Below are 21,784 nucleotides of genomic sequence, written 5' to 3' on the forward strand. Positions count from 1 at the left end.
TTTCTAGGCCTAGGATTCTAGGTCAATTCATGTGATTGCCTTCGCGCACTCTTCTTCACACACACACTAACCTATGCAAAATGTGTCGAGGCTAATCGACAGCTAGGCAAGACATTCAACTAAGTAGTAATTAGACATAGCCCATAGAAAGCTTAGACCCACAAGAAGAATGTGTATAATTTGTGTACTGTAATTTTTTAATTCTGCTATTTTATTATCAAACAATATGCATGTACTCAAATGAACTTTAAAAATGCGCGTTACATTATGAGCACATGAGATGGAAAGATTAGAACCACGAGAATAAAAAATGTATTTTTGTGTAATGTAATTGTTTAATTTTGCTGACTTTTTACTCGGACTGTGTCATACCTATAACTACACACACACCCAGACAGACTAATAGAATAGACATGGGCTTTAGAGACTAATAATTAGGCCTAATAGTATTAATAGAAACTATAATTTTAACACGTAATTCTTTAGTAATACATTATATTAAAAACACTATCATAAACTAAAGGCTGATTATTTCGACAATCCACACAAAACGCCGCTATTCTTTTATGAAATCGCACGCCGCAACCACAGCGGCGGAGATATAGGCCTAGAATCGTATCGCAGTTGTGTCGTGTAATCATTTCTTGTTGCTATACACTTGGGTGCACACGGAACAAGAAAATTTAACTGATGAATTATTCATGTTTATTTTGTGACGTTTCATTAAGGGGTCCCCAACTTATGTACGAAAAAAAAAATCGCGGCCGGGTGTACCCTGGTCGATTCACCCCTGGTCGACTCGTACCCATTCCAACTCGTACTTAACTTCCTACCCTAAACTCGTATCCAACCAAATAATTGGTTGATTTCCCGTTAGACTAGTAGGCCTAGCCTAGCTACAATATTCATTATGCCCTGCTAAAAAGGTAGATGAGCTACTAGACTAATTACGTAATTCGTATAATAACAATAATTGACTAGAAGGCCTAAAAGCGGCGGAAAACACCTATCCATTCTTGCATGGCAGTACGAAAACCTGCCTATGGTTGTACATCATTGTAAATTGTCAACTTACACTGTGCTACGGACAGTGTACCGTGTGTTAAAAGTACAGCATTTATAGCAGACAGCAACGGGTATTACTTGCTATAGTTTTACAGATAGCACCTATGGACAGTAGCAGAATCGGGTGTTAAAGTTGTCCTTACGTACCTCAACACATTTCTCCAATATCTCCATTTCCCCACTACATTCTTTTACAAACATTTTTTTGGCATGCTGGCCAAAATGCACCAGGGCCGATTGTTCACCTTCGATCATGGTTGGTTGTCAATGTGGTGAGTAAAAAGATTTTCCCATGTGTGTCACGCGTTGAGCATCAACATGTTTTGCTTGGCGGCAATGTTTCATTTATTTATTTCACTTTACAAATATATAAATATAAAGTGGAGGGGCCTAAAAGAAAGCAAAACTTGTGGTGAATAGGCTCCTCAAAACAAATAATAAAATATAAATAATATAACACAATTAGAAACTCCAAAAAAACAACAATTTAACTAATATCTTTTCTCTAACACATAAGTTTAACATGTTTAAAACTAAAAAATCAGTTAAAAAATAGATTATATAAATTATTTAAGAAATATCCAAATATATGTAAATAATAAAAGAACTTACAAAGAACCTTCAACCAATAATAGTTTAAATTGACGTTTAAATAAGGCACAGTTATGATATTTTTTAAGTGATAAAGGAAGAGAATTCCAGAGTTTAGGTCCAGTGTATACAAGGGTGTTCATTTTAAGACTAGATCGAGTAAGTGGCAGGTGATCTTTTTTGTCTTGTTTGGTGAGTGTGATATTGTTTATTTTGAGTGAATTTACTGGATGATATTATGGGTGGGAAGTGTCCAGCGGTTAATTGAAACATGATGACACCAACATTAAATGTATAGAGGTCCTCAATTTTTAATATTTTATTTTTTTGAAAGAGATCTTGGGTGTGAGCACCCTGAGATAATTCTGACAGCTCGTTTCTGGATTAATCAAATTTTAGTAATAATTGATTTTGAAGCATTTCCCCAAGCAAGAACACCATAATTTAAGTACGATAATATAAGAGTAGAATATAAAATATTTAATACTTTTTGAGGAAATATTGATTTCAATTTATACATCATGCCAACATGTTTTGATAATAATTTGCAAAGGTAATTAACATGGGCTTTCCAGTCAAGTCTGTCGTCAATAAATATACCAAGAAATTTTGTGTTGATTATTTGATTAATAGGAACGTACAGAAATCTACTCAGAATTTACGTACCGACATCGACCGCGTTTTTAAGTACAGACATCGACCCCGTTTTTACGTACAGACATCGACCTAGTTTTTACGTACATACATCGACACCGATTTTACGTACAGACATCGACCCCATTTTTACGTACAGACATCGACCTAGTTTTTACGTACCGTCATCGACCTCAATTTAACGTACAGACAGCGACCCCGATTTCACGTACAGACATCGACCTAGTTTTGATGTACAGACATCGACGCTGATTTTACGCAAAGACAACGACCATGATTTCACGTACAGACATCGACCCCGATTTTACGTACAAACATCGACCATGATTTTACGTACAGACATCGACCTAGTTTTTACGTACAGTCATCGACCCTGATTTTACATACAGACATCGACCTAGTTTTGACGTACAGACATCGACCCCGTTTTTACATACAGATATCGACTCAGTTTTTACGTACAGACATCGACCTAGTTTTACGTACCGACATCGACCTCGACTTTACGTACAGACAGCGACCACGATTTTACGTACAGCCATCAACCCCGTTTTGACGTACAGACATCGACTTAATTTTGACGTACAGACATCGACTTAATTTTGACGTACAGATATCGACCCCGATTTTACGTACATACATCGACCCGATTTTACGTACAGTCATCGACCCATTTTTTACGTACAAACATCAACCTCGATTTTACGTACAGACCTCGACTCCGATTTTACGTACATACATCGACCCCGATTATACGTACAGACATCGACACCGATTTTACGTACAGACATCGATCTAGTTTTTACGTACAGACATCGACCCCGATTTTACGTACATAAATCGACTCCTATTTTACGTACAGACATTGACCCTGATTTTACGTACAGACATTGACCCCGATTTTACGTACATACATCGACCCCGATTTTACGTACAGACATCGACCCAGTTTTTACGTACAGACATCAACCTCGATTTTACGTACCGACATCGATCCCTATTTTACGTACATACATCGACCCCGATTTTACGTAGAGACATCGACCCCAATTTTACGTACAGACATTGACCCGATTTTACGTACAGTCATCGACCCAGTTTTGACGTACAAACATCAACCTCGATTTTACGTACCGACATCGACCCCTATTTTACGTACATACATCGACCCCGATTTTACGTACATACATCGACCCGTATTTATTAACAGACATCGACCTAGTTTTTACGTACAGACATCGACCCCGATTTTACGTACAGACATCAATCCCGATTTTATGTACATACATCGACCCCAATTTTACGTACAGACATCGACCTCGATTTTACGTATAGACATCGACCTAGTTTTTACGTACAGACATCGACCCTGATTTTACATACAGACATCGACCCCGTTTTTACGTACCGACATCGACCTCAATTTTACGTACAGACAGCGACCCCGATTTTACTTACAGACATCGACCTAGTTTTAACGTACAGATATCGACCCGATTTTGACGTACATACATCGACAGCGATTTTACGTAAAGACAACGACCCCGATTTTACGTACAGAGATCGACCCCGATTTAACGTACATACATCGAACCCGATTTTACGTACATACATCGACCCCGATTTTACGTACAGTCATCGACCAAGTTTTTACGTACAGACATCAACCTCGATTTTACGTACAGACATCGACCCTGATTTTACGTACATACATCGACCCCGATTTTACGTACAGACATCGACCCCGATTTTACGTACAGACATCGACCCGATTTTACGTACAGCCATCAACCCCGTTTTTACGTACAGACGTCGACCCCGTTTTGACAAACAGACATCGACCTAGTTTTTACGTACCGACATCGACCTCGTTTTGACTTACATACATCGACCCAGTTTTTACGTACAGGCATCGACCCCGATTTTACGTACAGACAGCCACACCGTTTTACGTACATACATCGACCCCGATTTTACGCACATACATAGACCCCGATTTTACGTACAGTCATCGACCAAGTTTTTACGTACAGAAATCGACCCCGATTTTACGTACATACATCGACCCCGATTTTACGTACAGACATCGACCCAGTTTTTACGTACAGACATCAACCTCGATTTTACGTACCGACATCGATCCCTATTTTACGTACATACATCGACCCCGATTTTACGTAGAGACATCGACCCCAATTTTACGTACAGACATTGACCCGATTTTACGTACAGTCATCGACCCAGTTTTGACGTACAAACATCAACCTCGATTTTACGTACCGACATCGACCCCTATTTTACGTACATACATCGACCCCGATTTTACGTACATACATCGACCCGTATTTATTAACAGACATCGACCTAGTTTTTACGTACAGACATCGACCCCGATTTTACGTACAGACATCAATCCCGATTTTATGTACATACATCGACCCCGATTTTACGTACAGACATCGACCTCGATTTTACGTATAGACATCGACCTAGTTTTTACGTACAGACATCGACCCTGATTTTACATACAGACATCGACCCCGTTTTTACGTACCGACATCGACCTCAATTTTACGTACAGACAGCGACCCCGATTTTACTTACAGACATCGACCTAGTTTTAACGTACAGATATCGACCCGATTTTGACGTACATACATCGACAGCGATTTTACGTAAAGACAACGACCCCGATTTTACGTACAGAGATCGACCCCGATTTAACGTACATACATCGAACCCGATTTTACGTACATACATCGACCCCGATTTTACGTACAGTCATCGACCAAGTTTTTACGTACAGACATCAACCTCGATTTTACGTACAGACATCGACCCTGATTTTACGTACATACATCGACCCCGATTTTACGTACAGACATCGACCCCGATTTTACGTACAGACATCGACCCGATTTTACGTACAGCCATCAACCCCGTTTTTACGTACAGACGTCGACCCCGTTTTGACAAACAGACATCGACCTAGTTTTTACGTACCGACATCGACCTCGTTTTGACTTACATACATCGACCCAGTTTTTACGTACAGGCATCGACCCCGATTTTACGTACAGACAGCCACACCGTTTTACGTACATACATCGACCCCGATTTTACGCACATACATAGACCCCGATTTTACGTACAGTCATCGACCAAGTTTTTACGTACAGAAATCGACCCCGATTTTACGTACAGAAATCGACCCCGATTTTACGTACAGACATCGACCCCGATTTTAGGTACAGACATCGACCGGATTTTACGTACAGTTATCGACCCAGTTTTTACGTACAGACATCAACCTCGATTTGACGTACAGACACCGACCCCGATTTTACGTACAGCCATCAACCCTGTTTTTACGTACAGACATCGACCTAGTTTTGACGTACAGACATCGACCCCGTTTTGACATACAGACATCGACCCCGTTTTGACATACAGACATCGACTCTGTTTTTACGTACAGACATCGACCTAGTTTTTACGTACCGACGTCGACTTCGATTTTACGTACAGACATCGACTCTGTTTTTACGTACAGACATCGACCTACTTTTGACGTAGAGAAATCGACCCCCATTTTGATGTACAGACATCGACCACGTTTTTACGTACAGACATCGAACCCGATTTACCGTACAGGCATCGACATCGATTTAACGTACAGACATCGACACCGATTTTATGTACATGCATCGAACCCGATTTTACGTACAGACATCGACCCCGATTTTACGTACAGACATCGACCCCGTTTTTACGTACAGACATCGACCTAGTTTTTACGTATAGAAATTGACCCTGATTTTACAAACAGACATCGACCTAGTTTTGACGTACATATATCGACTCCGTTTTTACGTACAGACATCGACCTAGTTTTTACGTACAGACATCAACCTCGATTTTACGTACAGACATCGAACCCGATTTTACGTACATACATCGACCCCGATTTTACGTACAGTCATCGACCAAGTTTTTACGTACAGACATCAACCTCGATTTTACGTACAGACATCGACCCTGATTTTACGTACATACATCGACCCCGATTTTACGTACAGACATCGACCCCGATTTTACGTACAGACATCGACCCGATTTTACGTACAGCCATCAACCCCGTTTTTACGTACAGACGTCGACCCCGTTTTGACAAACAGACATCGACCTAGTTTTTACGTACCGACATCGACCTCGTTTTGACTTACATACATCGACCCAGTTTTTACGTACAGGCATCGACCCCGATTTTACGTACAGACAGCCACACCGTTTTACGTACATACATCGACCCCGATTTTACGCACATACATAGACCCCGATTTTACGTACAGTCATCGACCAAGTTTTTACGTACAGAAATCGACCCCGATTTTACGTACAGAAATCGACCCCGATTTTACGTACAGACATCGACCCCGATTTTAGGTACAGACATCGACCGGATTTTACGTACAGTTATCGACCCAGTTTTTACGTACAGACATCAACCTCGATTTGACGTACAGACACCGACCCCGATTTTACGTACAGCCATCAACCCTGTTTTTACGTACAGACATCGACCTAGTTTTGACGTACAGACATCGACCCCGTTTTGACATACAGACATCGACCCCGTTTTGACATACAGACATCGACTCTGTTTTTACGTACAGACATCGACCTAGTTTTTACGTACCGACGTCGACTTCGATTTTACGTACAGACATCGACTCTGTTTTTACGTACAGACATCGACCTACTTTTGACGTAGAGAAATCGACCCCCATTTTGATGTACAGACATCGACCACGTTTTTACGTACAGACATCGAACCCGATTTACCGTACAGGCATCGACATCGATTTAACGTACAGACATCGACACCGATTTTATGTACATGCATCGAACCCGATTTTTTTCTTGTTAAACTATCTTATTTGTGCTCTTATTTGTGTTCGAGTAGAGAGGCTATAAACTCAGGGAAGGAAAATGTAGTATCCTCCCTTTTCACCAAGATAAAAATGAAATGAAAAAAGAGGAATGCAAAGGTTTGAAAGTTAGATATTTAGAATGATAGCATGCAATAATATATGTAATGAAAACCATAAGGTTAGAGTCAATACACTGTGCGAAACACTTCATACCCGATGTCACCTTGGTACAACTACTATTTACAATTTGTATTTACGATATAAAATATTGCAAATATAGAAAAATATATATATTGGACAAATACAAATACATGCAGATAACATTGACATGTATACAATATGAATATTGCAAATATAGAAATATATATATATATTAAAAAATAAATACCAATAATTACAGATTTCATATAAGTTATTAAAATTGTCTAAAAATATAATCAAGGGTTACATTTAAAATCACTTGAAATAAAAAAGGTCTACACATTTATATTAAACTTATACAGCATATGTCACACTAATATAAAATACAATTGTAAAACGTAGGCATAGAGATCTCCAGCACATATATATTTTAATTATTCAATAGGTTAAATATCCTGTCTTTACTCTTTTTCCATTTCTGATCAGCAGTATAAAAGTTATACGAATACTCATTATTTATGAGGTTTATAATTTCATTTTTTAATAGCCCCCAAATATTTGCAGATTCTTTTTTTTTTCTGTCGTTTCTAGTTCTTTATATATTATGGAGTATTTATATATACAAAAAGTAAAAACTGAAATTAATTCGTTTACAAGTTTGTTTGTTGTTCCAAAAATTACATTAACCCACTTTGGGAAGTCTTGCTGTACTGTAACCTCATTTGGAAGACACTGAACCAGCATATCTTTAAACTTTTTCCAGACTGGTTGAATAGTTTTACATGCAATTAATAAGTGTTTTTCATTTTCTATATGATTCTTACACTTATTACATTTGTCTGTTGTGGATAATTTCCATCTTTTTAGTCTTTTTTTACATATAAGGATTCGATGTAACAACTTAAAATTAAATTGAGCTACTTTTACCATGTGTTTCATTCTACATACTTTTCTATTCCATATTTCATTACAGTCAATAATTTCATCTCTAAATTCTATTTCCCATTTCTTTTGAGGATTTGGAATAATACATATACCATTTATAAACTGCTTATAATCTTAAGACGATCTTATCCTATTATGAAATATATTATGTTCTCTAAATTGTATATCTATGCATGCATTTTCCATATATCAGGTATTGCATTTATTGTTGCAAAGTATTCAATTAATCCCTTCTGTTTATTTGACCGAGTTGGAATAATTTCTGCTGCAGTCAATAACCTGTTATTTACGACTATATCATTTACTCTTTTGTATCCAGAGTTTAACCAGGTGTTGAAATATAGAGATTTTCCCTCAATTGATGTTATAAATATGTTTTCCCATAAGTGTTGTGACTTAATTTCTTGTAAATTTTGCGGCTCTAAACAATATACAATATTGTTTAATTTAAAAGCTGATTTCAACATATTCATATAAAATACTGGCATATTTTTTAATTTAGTATGCGCTTCAGTATTTAATTTACTACAATTCGCAGTATAATCAACTGGATGCATATAGTAGTTTGGAATACATTTCCAAATACCTGGGTTAGGATTTAACAGTCTATTAACCCAACTCAACTTCAGAGAGTCCACTAAGATATTAAAATTCACCATATTTATACCACCTTTATCTACTGTGTTTATAAGAGTTTTTCCTTTAATTTTTTCCCTTTTTCCTCCCCACAAAATCTATATAACAATGTATCAACTTTTGGAAAGATATAAGATGGTACATCTATTATACAAGCATTGTATATTAACTTCGAAATGGCAAGAGATTTTATTACTGTTGCCTTGCCAAAAAACGTAAGGTTTCGTTTTTCCCATAGTTTTAGTGTATTCTCTAATTTTAAAACTGTATCATCCCAATTTCGTTTAACACAAGTATGTTTATCATACCCTACGTAGATTCCAAGGAATTTTACTGGTTCTTTGGTCCATTTGATATTAAATGGCGATGTTTGTTTGTTCTTATTTGCTCCAATCCAAATTCCTTTCGATTTACTTTTATTTAACCTTAAACCTGATATTGAACAGAACATTTTCAATTTCACACAGAAAATGGTTTAAACTAATTTCATCCTTTGTAAATATTACAGTATCGTCAGCTAGTTGAGCTATTTTAACAATATGATCTTCATTTTCATAAAGCAGACAAAGGACAACCCTGTCTTACACCACATCTCATATTGAATATTTCAGATATCCAACCATTGTGGGTTACAAGGCATTGCGTATCTGTATATATAGTTTTTATTAAGTTAATAAATCACTGTCCAAAACCATATCTTTTCAGACATATAAACATTAAATTTCTATCTATAGAATCAAACGCCTTGGCAAAGTCTAGAAAAACTATTGCACCTGGCTGATTGTTATTTTCTGTATATTACAATACATCTTCTACTAACCTAATATTCTCTCCTCCAAATCTCCTTTTGACATAACCTTTCTGATCATATCCAATTATAGATCCAATTACAATTTGCATTCTATTGGAGAGAACATGAGCCATTACTTTATATTCTACATTCAGTAGTCTTATAGGCCTCCAGTTTTCTAGTTTTTCTCTTTGTCCGCCTTTAAACAGTAGATTTGTAATACCTAGTCTTTGTGAGCCGCCTAATCTTTTGCTAATATAGCAGTGATTCAAAGCGTCACATAACATATCTTTAATATCAACCCAAAAATGTCTATAAAATTCAATACTCAAACCATCCGAACCTGGACTTTTGTTGAGTTTCATTTTTTCTATAGCATTTGTAAGTTCTTCTGCTGATATTAATCGTTCACATTTCACAGAGTTGTCATAAGAAAGTGTATTTATTTTAGTGTTTCTTACATACTTATTTATCCTACCCTGTGGAATTGTTTTACATGCATACAACTTTTCATAAAAGCTTACTTGTTCGACCCCGATTTTACTTACAGACATCGACCTTGTTTTAACGTACAGATATCGACCCCGTTTTGACGTACAGACATCGACAGCGATTAAACGTAAAGACAACGACCCCGATTTCACGAACAGACATCGATCCCGTATTTACGTACAGGCATCGACCCCGATTTTACGTACAGACATCGACCCCGATTTTACGTACATACATCGACCTCTATTTTACATACAGAGATCGACCCAGTTTTTTACGTACAGACATCGACCCCGATTTTACGTACAGACATCGACCCCGATTTAACGTACATACATCGAACCCGATTTTACGTACAGTCATCGACCAAGTTTTTACGTACAGACATCACCCTCGATTTTACGTACAGACATCGACCCCAATTTTACGTACAGACATCGACCCCGATTTTACGTACAGACATCGACCCTGATTTTACGTACAGACATCGACCCCGTTTTTACATAGAGACATCGACCCCCGATTTTACGTACAGACATCGACCCTGTTTTTACGTACAGACATCGACCTAGTTTTTACGTACCGACATCGACCTCGATTTTACGTACAGACATCGACCCCGATTTTACGTACAGACATCGACCTAGTTTTGACGTACAGAAATCGACCCCTTTCTGACGTACAGACATCGACACCGATTTTACATAAAGACATCGACCCCGATTTCACGTACAGACATCGACCACGTTTTTACGTACTGATATCGACCCCGATTTACCATAGAGACATCGATCCCGATTTTAAGTACATACATCGACTCCGTTTAACGTACATACATCGACCCCGACTTTACTTCCACACATCGACCCAGTTTTTACGTACAGACAGCGACACCGTTTCACGTACCAACATCAACCTCGATTTTACGTACAGACATCGACCCTGATTTTACGTACATACAGCGACACCGTTTGACGTACCGACAACAACCTCGATTTTACATACATACATCGACCCCGATTTTACGTACATACATCGACCCTGATTTTACGTACAGACATTGACCTCGATTTTACGTACATGCATTGACCCTGATTTTACGTACAGACATCGACCTCGATTTTACGTACAGTCATCGACCCAAATTTTATGTACAGACAGAGACCTAGTTTTTACGTACAGACATCGACTCTGTTTTTACGTACCGACATCGACCTAATTTTTACGTACCGACATCGACCTCGATTTTACGTACAGACATCGACCCTGATTTTACGTACAGACATCGACCTAGTTTAGACGTACAGACATCGACACAGATTTTACGCAAAGACATCGACCCCGATTTCACGTACAGACATCGACCACGTTTTCACGTACAGACATCGACACAGTTTTGACGTACAGACAGCGACACCGTTTTACGTACAGATTACGCCCCCGATTTTACGTACAGAAATCGACCTAGTTTTTAGGTACAGACATCGACACCGATTTTACGTACAGACATCGACCCCGATTTTACGTACAGACATCGACCTAGTTTTTACATACAGACATCGACCCTGATTTTACATACAGGCATCGACCTAGTTTTGACGTACAGACATCGACCCCGTTTTTACATACACATACACATCGACCTCGATTTTACGTAAAGACATCGACCCCGATTTTACGTGCAGACATCGAACCCGTTTTTACGTACAGGTATCGACAATGATTTTACGTACAGACATCGACCTAGTTTTTAACTACAGACATCGACCACGTTTTTACGTACAGAAATCGACCCTGATTTTACGTACAGACATGTACCTCGATTTTACGTACCTACATCGACCAAAAATCAACGTAGAGACATCGACCCCGATTTTACGTACATACATCGACAATGATTTTACGTACAGACATCGACCTAGTTTTCACGTACAGACATCGACCCCGTTTTTACATACAGACATAGATCTAGTTTTTTACGTACAGAGATCGACCTAGTTTTTACGCAAGACATCGTCCCGATTTAACGTACAGCCATCGACCCCGTACTTACGTACAGACATTGACCTAGTTTTTACGTACATACATCGACTCCGTTTAACGTACCAACATCGACCCCGTTTTTACGTACAGACATCGACTCCATTTTTACGTAAAGATATCGACCCCGATTTTACGTACGGACAGCGACCCTGATTTTACGTACAGACATCGACCCCGTTTTGAGGTACAGACATCGACACCGATTTTACGCAAAGACAACGATCCCGATTTCACGTACAGACATCGACCCCGATTTTACGTACAGTCATCGACCCAGTTTTTACGTACAGACATCAACTTCGATTTTACGTACAGACATTGACCCCGATTTTACGTACATACATCGACCCCGATTTTACATACATACATCGACTCCTATTTTACATACAGACAACGACCCCGATTTTACGTACAGATATCGACCTAGTTTTGACGTACAGATATCTACCCCGTTTTGACGTACAGACATCGACACCAATTTTACGCAAAGACAACGACCTCGATTTCACGAATATACATCGATCCCGTATTTACGTACAGACATCGATCCCGTATTTACTTACAGACATCGACCTTGTTTCTACGTACAAACATCGACCCCGATTTAACGTACATATATCGATCCCGATTTTACGTACATACATCGACTCCGATTTTACGTACATACATTGACCCGATTTTACGTACAGTCATCGACTCCTATTTTACGTACAGACATCGACCTCAATTTTACGTACAGACATCGACCTATTTTTACGTACAGACATCGAACCCGTTATTACATACAGATATCGACTCCGCTTTTACGTACAGATATCGACCTAGTTTTTACGTACCGACATCGACCTCGATTTTACATACAGACAACGACCCCGATTTTACGTACAGACATCGACCTAGCTTTGAACTACAGACATCGACTGCGTTTTTACGTACATACATCGACCCCAATTTTACGTAAAGATATCGACCCAGTTTTTTCGTACAGACATCGAACCCATTTTTACGTACAGACATCGACCTAGTTTTGAACAACAGACATCGACTCCGTTTTACGTACAGACATCGACCCTGATTTTACATACAGAAATGTACCCCGATTTTACGTACAGACATCGACCCCGATTTTACGTATAGACATCGACCTTGATTTAACGTACAGACATCGAACCCGTTTTTACGTGCAGACATCGATCCCGCTTTTACGTACATAAATCGACCACGATTTAACGTAGAGACATCGACCCCGATTTTACGTACAGACATCGACAATAATTTTACGTACAGACATCGACCTAGTTTTGACCTACAGACATCGACTTAGTTTTAACCTACAGACATCGACACCGGTTTTACGTACAGACATCGACCCTGACTTTACATACAGACATCGACCTAGTTTTGACGTACAGACATCGACCCCGTCTTTACATACAGACATCGATCTTGTTTTTTACGTACAGAGATCGACCTAGTTTTTACGTACCGACATCGACCCCGATTTTACGTACAGACAGCGACCCCGATTTTACATCGACCTAGTTTTGACGGACATATATCGACCCCGTTTTGACGTACAGACATCGACACCGATTTTACGCCAGACGTTGACCCCGATTTCACGTACAGACATCGACCCCGTATTTACGTACCGACATCGACCTAGTTTTTACGTACATACATCGACTCCGTTTAACGTACCGACATCGACACCGTTTTTACGTACAGACATCGACTCCGTTCTTACGTAAAGACATCGACCTTGGTTTTACGTACAGACAGCGACTCCGGTTTTACGTACAGACATCGACTCCGTTTTGACGTACAGACATCGACACCGATTTTACGCAAAGACAACGACCCTGATTTCTCACACAAAACATCAAAGTGTACAGAATAGCTTCAAATCGCATTTTGAGACGTTTTAGAACATTTTGTGCATTTCGATGAAACTTGGTTACACAAAAACATCAAAGTGCTTAGAATCACAATAGAAACCGTTTTAGACCATTTTGAGCATTTCGATAAAACTTTTCACACAAAAATATCAAAGAGCACAAAATAGCTTAGGCCCTGTTCAGACCCATGGCATTAGACCGTTTTAGCGTACGACGCTAAAAGAATGTGTGTCTGAACAGTTAGGGATTAGCGTACAACGCGTCGTACAACGGTTGTAGCGTTGTAGTGGAAAACGGTTGATAGTACCGTTTTAGCGTACGACGCTACTGTAAGTCAACGTTGTATCCAATCAGAAGGTTTCCTGTTATGACGCGAAACAAGGTTTGACCTAGGCTGACATGTTGTATCGTCAATGTGTGAGATGGATTTCAATAACAAAAAGGCCAGAATAAATAAGGCCTAACTACACTACAAATACAACTGTTACAAAGGCTACAAACTATTATCAACTGATTACCATTATATTTTCTAACAAATGACATAAATACATGCACCTTGTATTTAAACATAGGGACTACGATCCCATCCGCTTTTAGGCCTAGGCCTAGAGCCATTCAGCCATTTCATTCAAGCTAAAAACTAGCGTGGGACATCAAGTCACTCATTCATACAAGGCAGACTAGACTGGACAAGTTTAATGCTGAAAATCCCATAACTCCTAAAAAAATCAGTAAACAAACAAGGGGAGCTGTGTCCCTTTTATTAGCAAGTTAACGGTTATTTTCAATCGACTGGACCAAAGAATATATATCTTTGACTGGACTGGATAGACTAATCACAATCATATTTTTCTTCATTATTACGAGGCCTGCTTTATTTTCGTAACACAAGAGCCTGGGGAAAATGTTTTTTACTACAAAATAAAAACAATTGAAACAGAAATTTGGCTTTACTATATTTTTCTTAAATAAATGCTGAGGTATGTTTTATTTACGGCAAATGTTGTCATAATTGTAGGGCTGAGATCTAGGCCTATATACAGTGGAAATAATGATGAAAACACGTGGGTAAGAGCACATGAATATGCAACTAGAAACAACCTGGATGACGTACTTCCGTTGTAACGATAATCGTACGCTATGGGTCTGAACACCTCGTTTTTTTCTCTGCGGTTTGTAACGTGACCTTGATAGTAACGTTGTACGCTAAAACGGTCTAACGCCATGGGTCTGAACAGGGCCTACATATCGTATTTAAAAACGTTTTAGACCATTTTGAGCATTTCGACAAAACTTTTTCACAAAAATACAGACAACGACCCCGATTTTACGTACAGACATCGACCTAGTTTTGACGTACAGATATCTACCCGATTTCACGAATAGACATCGATTCCGTATTTACGTACAGACATTGACCTAGTATTTACGTACAGACATCGACCACGATTTTGCGTACCGACATCGACCCTGTTTTTACATACAGACATCGATCCCGTATTTACTTACAGACATCGACCTAGTTTCTACGTACAAACATCGACCCCGATTTTACGTGCAGACATCGACCCCTTTTTACGTACAGACATCGACCTAGTTTTGAACTACAGACATCGACATCGACCCTGATTTTACGTACATACATCGACCCCGATTTTAAGTACATACATTGAACCCGATTTTACATACAGACATCGACCCCAATTTTACGTACATACATCGACCCCGATTTTACGTAAGGTCATCGACCCCGATTTTACGTACAGACATCGACCCCGATTTTAGGTACAGACATCGACTTAGTTTTTACGTACAGCATCGACCCTGATTTTACATACATTCATCGACCTAGTTTTGACGTACAGACATCGACCCCGTTTTTACATACAGATATCGAATCCGATTTTACGCACAGACATCGACCCCGATTTTACGTGCAGACACCGACCCCGTTTTTACGTACAGGCATCGACCACGATTTAATGTATAGACATCGACCCCGATTTTATGTACAGACATCGAACTAGTTTTTACGTACAGACATCGACCTAGTTTTTACGTACAGACATCGGCCTAGTTTTTACGTACAGACATCGACCTAGTTTTTACGTACCGACATCGACCTCGATTTTACGTGCAGACATCGACCCCGATTTTAAGTACAGACATCGACCTAGCTTTGAACTACAGACATCGACTGCGTTTTTACGTACATACATCGACCCCGATTTTACGTACAGATATCGACCCAGTTTTTTCGTACAGACATCGACCCCGATTTTACGTACAGACATCGACCTAGATTTTACGTACATACATCGACCCCGATTTTACGTACATACATCGACCCCGATTTTACGTACAGACATCGACCCCGATTTTACGTACATACATCGACCCGATTTTACGTACAGTCATCGACCCAGTTGCCATAATGAAAGCGAAGTTTCAAATTATTTCAATAAATACTTCGCAAATATTGCTTCCGATTTAATGAAGAAATTGCCTTCTCCCAGTAACCTTTTTAGTGTGGGTTCGAATGCCTTTAAAAATTACTATAATAGCAAAATCAAACATGTTTCTGGTTTTTCTCTCGAAGAAATTGACGAGAGCCTTATCGAAGAGGAATTGAGAAATCTCAACCCATCTAAAAGTGTAGGCCTTGATCAGATTCCTGCAAAATTTCTTAGAGACGGAGCTCCTAATATTAAAATACCAATAACACATATAATTAACCTCTCCATTAAATACGAACGTATTCCCTCGGATTTTAAACTCGCAAAAGTCACGCCCCTTCATAAAAAGAATTCCAGAACTGAGGCTAACAATTACAGACCTATAAGCATTCTCTCCTCAGTTTCGAAAATTCTGGAGAAGGTGGTATATATACAAGTTTCCGATTACCTTGAAAGGAATCAACTTATCTACGATCATCAATCCGGTTTTCGTAGATATTTTCTACCGACACATGTCTTATCCATCTTAGAGATCACCTTAGAGTTCAAATGTCAAATGGTTTATTTACGGGTATGGTTTTACTCGATGTCCAAAAGGCCTTTGACTCGGTCAATCATGATATTTTGTGTAAAAAACTTAAGTATCTAGGATGCCGGTCTATCGGTTGGTTTCAAGCGTACCTGTCTGGGCGAAATCAGATTGTCGATATTAAAGGTACCAAATCGAACTCTATTGAGATTGGATGTGGAGTCCCCCAGGGTAGCCTTTTGGGTCCTCTCTTGTTTTTTATTTACGTGAATGACCTACCATCTAGTATCGAAAGTGATTGTAAAGTTGTTTTGTACGCTGACGATTGTGCAATTTTTTACTCCCATAAAGATCCAATCGCAATCCAATCTAAACTCCAAAACAATCTCGTATCATGCAATAATTGGCTGATCGACAATCAACTTTCGCTTCATATGGGTAAGACCGAATGCATCCTGTATGGTTCTAAACGTAGATTAAGCAAAGTAAACGAATTCTATATTGATTGCTTTGGAACGACTATAAATGGATCAAAATCTATCAAATATCTAGGTATTGAGATTGACCAAAATGTATCAGGTGACGTCATTGCCCGCTCTGTTATAAACAAAGCAAACGGCAGACTGAAATTTCTGTACCGACAATCATCATTTCTTAATTCACATTGTCGCAAAATTCTTAGTTTTGCTTTAATCCAACCGATGTTCGATTATTCGGTTTGCTCATGGTCTTCTACGGTAAATAAAAATTTAAAATCAAAATTACAAACGACTCAATACAAAGTGGTTCGTTTTATAAAAAAGTTAGGTCCCCGATCTCATGTTGGTCAATCTCAGCTAAACGACGTTGGTATGTTAATAGTCCAAGACCGTGTCGAATTTCTTAGAGTCTGTCATGTTTTTAAAATATATAATCATTGTTGTCCACCTTATTTATGCAATCGCTTTATTAGAATTTCAGACAGTCATAATTACAATACTAGGGGATGCAATTTTAATTTTAGAATCCCAACTATCAAGCCAATGGCACATGTGACCTTTTTTTACAATGCTATTAAAGAATGGAATAATTTACCAATTAACATTAAGGAATCACAAACTGTTTGTTGTTTTAAAAGTAAAGTTAAAAAGTATCTACAGGAACGTTCACTAGCTCTAGAAACTATTTAATTAGCGCTTCTTCTTTTTTCGATTGTCCTTTTTGCTGTTTTTTGTTATTTTTATTATGTTGCTTTGTTTGTCTTTTTTGCTGTTCTTTCAAAGGACCTCATTGGAAACAAGTCCGTAGAGGACTTTTATGAGTTATCCTTGGCATCCTTGTTTTATATTGGTATTTTTATATTTGCCAATTTTAATTGTATGTCTGTGATATTTTATGTACTGATGCCGAAATAAATCAAATCAAATCAAATCAGTTTTTAAGTACAGACATCAACCCCGATTTTCCGTACAGGCATCGACTCCGATTTAACGTACCAAACTTCGATCCCGATTTTATGTATACACATCGACCCCGATTTTAAGTACAGACATCGACCCCGATTTTACGTACATACATCGACCCCAATTTTACGTACAGACATCGACCCCGATTTTACGTACAGACATCGACCTAGTTTTTACGTAAAGACATCCACCCTGATTTTACATACAGACATCGACCTAGTTTTGACGTGCAGACATCGACCCCGTTTTTACTCCGTTTTTACGTACAGACATCGACCTAGTTTTTACGTACCGACATCAACCTCGATTTTACGTACAGACATTGACCCCGATTTTACGTACAGACATCGACCTAGTTTTTAAGTATAGACATCCACCCTGATTTTACATGCAGATATCGACCTAGTTTGGACGTACAGACATCGACCCCGTTTTTACATACATATATTGACTCCGTTTTTACGTACAGACATCGACCTAGTTTTTACGTACCGACATCAACCTCGATTTTACGTACAGACATTGACCCCGATTTTACGTACATTCATCGACCTCGATTTTAGGTACAGACATCGACCCCAATTTTACGTACAGACATCGACATAGTTTTGACGTACAGACATCGACCCCGATTTCACGAACAGACATCGATCCCGTATTTACGTACAGACATCGATCTCGTATTTACGTACAGACATCGATCCCGTTTTTACGTACAGACATCGACCCTGATTTTACGTACATACATCGACCACGATTTTATGTACATACGTCGATCCCTATTTTACGTACAGAAATCGACTCCGTTTAACGTACCGACATCGACCCCGATTTTATATACACACATCGACCTAGTTTTTACGTAAAGACCTCGACATAGTTTTTATGCAATGACAGCGACCCCGACTTTACGTACAGATATGGACCCTGATTTTACATACAGACATCGACCCAGTTTTTACGTACAGACATCGACCACGTTTTTACGTACAGACATCGACCCCGTTTTTACGTACAGACATCGACCCCGTTTTTACGTACAGACATCGACCTAGTTTTGAACTACAGACATCGACATCGACCCTGATTTTACGTATAGACATGTACCCTGATTTTACTTACATACATCGACCCCGATTTTACGTACATACATTGAACCCGATTTTACGTACAGACATCGACACCGATTTTACGTACATACATCGACCCCGATTTTACGTAAGGTCATCGACACAGTTTTTACGTACAGACATAAACCACGATTTCCCGTACATACATCGACCCCAATTTTACGTACATACATCGACCCCGATTTGATATACAGACATCGACCCCGATTTTACGTACAGACATCGACCCCGATTTTAGGTACAGACATCGACTTAGTTTTTACGTACATCATCGACCCTGATTTTACATACATTCATCAACCTAGTTTTGACGTACAGACATCGACCCCGTTTTTACATACAGATATCGAATCCGATTTTACGCACAGACATCGACCCCGATTTCACGTGCAGACACCGACCCCGTTTTTACGTACAGGCATCAACCATGATTTAATGTACAGACATCGACCCCGATTTTATGTACAGACATCGAACTAGTTTTTACGTACAGACATCGACCTAGTTTTTACGTACAGACATCGGCCTAGTTTTTACGTACAGACATCGACCTAGTTTTAACGTACTGACATCGACCTCGATTTTACGTGCAGACATCGACCCCGATTTTACGTATAGACATCGACCTAGCTTTGAACTACAGACATCGACTGCGTTTTTACGTACATACATCGACCCCGATTTTAAGTACAGATATCGACCCAGTTTTTTTGTACAGACATCGACCCCATTTTTACGTACAGACATCGACCTAGTTTTGAACTACAGACATCGACTCCGGTTTTACGTACAGACATCGACCCTGGTTTTACATACAGAAATGTACCCCGATTTTACGTACAGACATCGACCCCGATTTTACGTATAGACATCGACCTTGATTTAACGTACAGACATCGAACCCGTTTTTACGTGCAGACATCGATTCCGTTTTTACGTACATAAATCGACCACGATCTAACGTAGAGACATCGACCCCGATTTTACGTACAGACATCGACAATGATTTTACGTACAGACATCGACCTAGTTTTGACCTACAGACATCGACTTCGATTTTACGTGCAGACGTCGACCCCGATTTTACGTACAGACATCGACCTAGATTTGAACTACAGACATCGACTGCGTTTTTACGTACATACATCGACCCCGATTTTACGTACAGATATCGACCCAGTTTTTTCGTAAAGACATCGACCCCATTTTTACGTACAGACATCGACCCTGATTTTACATACAGAAATGTACCCCGATTTTACGTACAGACATCGACCCCGATTTTACGTACAGACATCGACCCCGATTTTACGTATAGACATCGACCTTTGATTTAACGTACAGACATCGAACCCGTTTTTACGTGCAGACATCGATCCCATTTTCACGTACATAAATCGACCACGATTTAACGTAGAGACATCGACCCCGATTTTACGTACAGACATCGACAATGATTTTACATACAGACATCGACCTAGTTTTGACCTACAGACATCGACTTAGTTTTGACCTACAGACATCGACACCGGTTTTACGTACAGACTTCGACCCTGATTTTACATACAGACATCGACCTAGTTTTGACGTACAGACATCGACCCCGTCTTTACATAGACATCGATCTTGTTTTTTACGTACAGAGATCGACCTAGTTTTTACGTACCGACATCTACCCCGATTTTTCGTACAGACAGCGACCCCGATTTTACATCGACCTAGTTTTGACGGACATATATCGACCCCGTTTTGACGTACAGACATCGACACCGATTTTACGCAAGACGTCGACCCCGATTTGACGTACAGACATCGAACCCATATTTACGTACAGACATCGACCTAGTTTTTACGTACATACATCGACTCCGTTTAACGTACCGACATCGACCCCGTTTTTACGTACAGACATCGACTCCGTTCTTACGTAAAGACATCGACCCCGATTATACGTACAGACAGCGACTCCGATTTTACGTACAGAAATCGACCCCGTTTTGACGTACAGACATCGACACCCATTTTACGCAAAGAC

The sequence above is a fragment of the Antedon mediterranea genome, chromosome 8 (genome assembly GCF_964355755.1).
Source record: "Antedon mediterranea chromosome 8, ecAntMedi1.1, whole genome shotgun sequence".
In the NCBI taxonomy this organism is placed as follows: Eukaryota; Metazoa; Echinodermata; class Crinoidea; order Comatulida; family Antedonidae; genus Antedon; species Antedon mediterranea.